General features: G+C 49.8%; 1 long non-coding RNA gene across 1 annotated transcript; it reads right to left on the reverse strand.

The window, feature by feature from the left end:
* Window positions 1–1,163: 1,163 nt before the first annotated feature.
* LOC147973360 (uncharacterized) lies at window positions 1,164–1,943 on the reverse strand. Its single transcript, XR_015603648.1, has 3 exons — window positions 1,736–1,943; window positions 1,570–1,627; window positions 1,164–1,482 (listed from the first exon to the last, which is right to left on the reverse strand). It is a non-coding gene; the product is annotated as an uncharacterized LOC147973360 (long non-coding RNA).
* Window positions 1,944–2,799: the final 856 nt, after the last annotated feature.

Raw genomic sequence — 2,799 nt, forward strand, 5'->3', positions numbered from 1 at the left:
CTCATCCCAGTACTTTCTCTCGATTTTTCTCCACTGCGACCTGTCAGCGGGTGCTCTCAACTTCCCATCTTTCTTTCGGTTCTCACTGTGCCATCGCATCAACTTGGCATGCTCTTCGTTTCTGAACAGACGTTTCAACCGTGGTATTATAGGAGCATACCACATCACCTTCGCAGGAACCCTCTTCCTGAGGGGCTCGCCGTCAACATCACCAGGGTCATCTCGTCTGATCTTATACCGCAACGCACCGCATACCGGGCATTCGTTCAGATCCTTGTAGGCACCGCGGTAGAGGATGCAGTCATTAGGGAATGCATGTATCTTCTCCACCTCCAATCCTAGAGGGCATACGACCTTCTTTGCTGCGTATGTACTGTCGGGCAATTCGTTATCGTTTGGAAGCTTCTTCTTCAATATTTTCAGTAGCTTCTCAAATCCTTTGTCAGCCACAGCATTCTCTGCCTTCCACTGCAGCAATTCCAGTACGGTACCGAGCTTTGTGTTGCCATCTTCGCAATTGGGGTATAACCCTTTTTTTGTGATCCTCTAACATGCGATCGAACTTCAGCTTCTCCTTTTGACTAATGCATTGCGTCCTTGCATCGACAATGACCCGGCGGAGATCATCATCATCGGGCACATCGTCTGGTTCCTCTTTATCTTCAGCATCTTCACCCGTGGCTGCATCATTGGGCACATCGTCTGGTTCCTCTTGATCTTCACCAGCTCCCCCCGTTGCAGCATCACCGTATTCAGGGGGCACATAGTTGTCATCGTACTCTTCTTCTTCGCCGTCTTCCATCATAACCCCTATTTCTCCGTGCCTCGTCCAAACATTATAGTGTGGCATGAAACCCTTGTAAAGCAGGTGGGAGTGAAGGATTTTCCGGTTAGAGTAAGACCTCGTATTCCCACATTCAGTGCATGGACAACACATAAAACCATTCTGCTTGTTTGCCTCAGCCGCATCGAGAAACTCATGCACGCCCTTAATGTACTCGCGGGTGTGTCTGTCACCGTACATCCATTGCCGGTTCATCTGCGTGCATTATATATAATTAAGTGTCCAAATTAATAGAAGTTCATCATCACATTAAAACCAAAGTGCATACATAGTTCTCATCTAACAACATATAGCTCTCCAGAGCATCTAATTAATTAAACCATACATTGAAACTATGTAAAACATTTCAATGCGAAAACAAATGCGATCATAATCGCAACCAAGGTAACAATTGATCCAACGGCATAATGATACCAAGCCTCGGTATGAATGGCATATTTTCTAATCTTTCTAATCTTCAAGCGCATTGCATCCATCTTGATCTTGTGATCATCGACGACATCCGCAACATGCAACTCCAATATCATCTTCTCCTCCTCAATTTTTTTTATTTTTTCCTTCAACAAATTATTTTCTTCTTCAACTAAATTTAACCTCTCGACAATAGGGTCGGTTGGCATTTCCGATTCACATACATCCTAGATAAATAAAATCTATGTCACGTTGGTCGGCATAATTTTCATAAACAATAAATGAACCAATAGTTATGAAGATAATATACATACCAAATCCGAATCATAGACAGGACGAGGGCCGACGGGGGCGGATACCAAAACCATCGCACTATATAAGATGCAATAATAAATGTAAGAAAATGATACAAGTATCTATCTAAACAGACAAGTAAGAATATTTTTCCTTTCAGAAAGAAGATAAGAACAAGAGGCTCACCACGGTGGTGTCGGTGATGAGATCAGCGCGGGTGATCGACGGCGGTGAAGACGGGGACGGGGCGTGACGGACCGCTAAATCTAGACAAATCTCGAGGAAAATGGAGCTTGGAGGTCGAGCTTCGAGAGGAGAAAGTTTAAGTAGTGTGGCTCGGGCATTCCATCGAACACCTCATGTGCATAGGAGGTGAGCTAGAGCACCACAAACCCCTCCCCTCGCCGGCCAGAGAAAAACAAAGCACTGGAGTGCTCTGGTCGCGGGCGAGGGTATATATAGGCACCTCATTGGTCCCGGTTTGTGGCAAGAACCGGGACTAAAGGGGAGCCTTTGGTCCCGGTTCAGGCCACCAACCGGGACCAATGGTGGTGGGCCAGGAGCGAGGCCCATTGGTCCCGGTTCGTCCCACCAACCGGGACCAAAAGGTCCAGACGAACCGGGACCAATGGCCCACGTGGTACGGCCGGCCCCCTGGGCTCACGAACCGGGACCAATGCCCACATTAGTCCCGGTTCTACACTGAACCGGGACTAATGGGCTGAGCCGGCCTGGACCATAGCCCTGTTTTCTACTAGTGTTGGGTGCGGCTGCCCTCCCTCCCCCCCACTATATATAGGGCCCCTAGGGGGGCGCCGGCCCTAGGAGATCCAATCTCCAAGTGGGGGTGGCGGTCAAGGGGGGGGGACTTGCCCCCCAAGTCAGGTGGGGCGCACCCACCCCTAGGGTTTCCAACCCTAGGCGCAAGGGGAGGCCCATGGGGGGTGCACCAGCCCACCAGGGGCTGGTTACCCTCCCACTTCATCCCATGGGGCCCTCCGAGATAGGTGGCCCCACCCGGTGGACCCCCGGGACCCTTCCGATGGTCCCGGTACAATACCGATTACCCCCGAAACTTTCCCGATGGCCGAAACTGGACTTCCTATATATAAATCTTCACCTCCGGACCATTCCGGAACTCCTCGTGACGTCCGGGATCTCATCCGGGACTCCGAACAACTTTCGGGTTACTGCATACTAATATCTCTACAACCCTAGCGTCACCGAACCTTAAGTGTGTAGACCCTACG

This window comes from Triticum urartu, chromosome 5A, assembly GCF_056163025.1.
Source record: "Triticum urartu cultivar PI428250 chromosome 5A, HENAU_Tu73, whole genome shotgun sequence".
Lineage (NCBI taxonomy): Eukaryota > Viridiplantae > Streptophyta > Magnoliopsida > Poales > Poaceae > Triticum > Triticum urartu.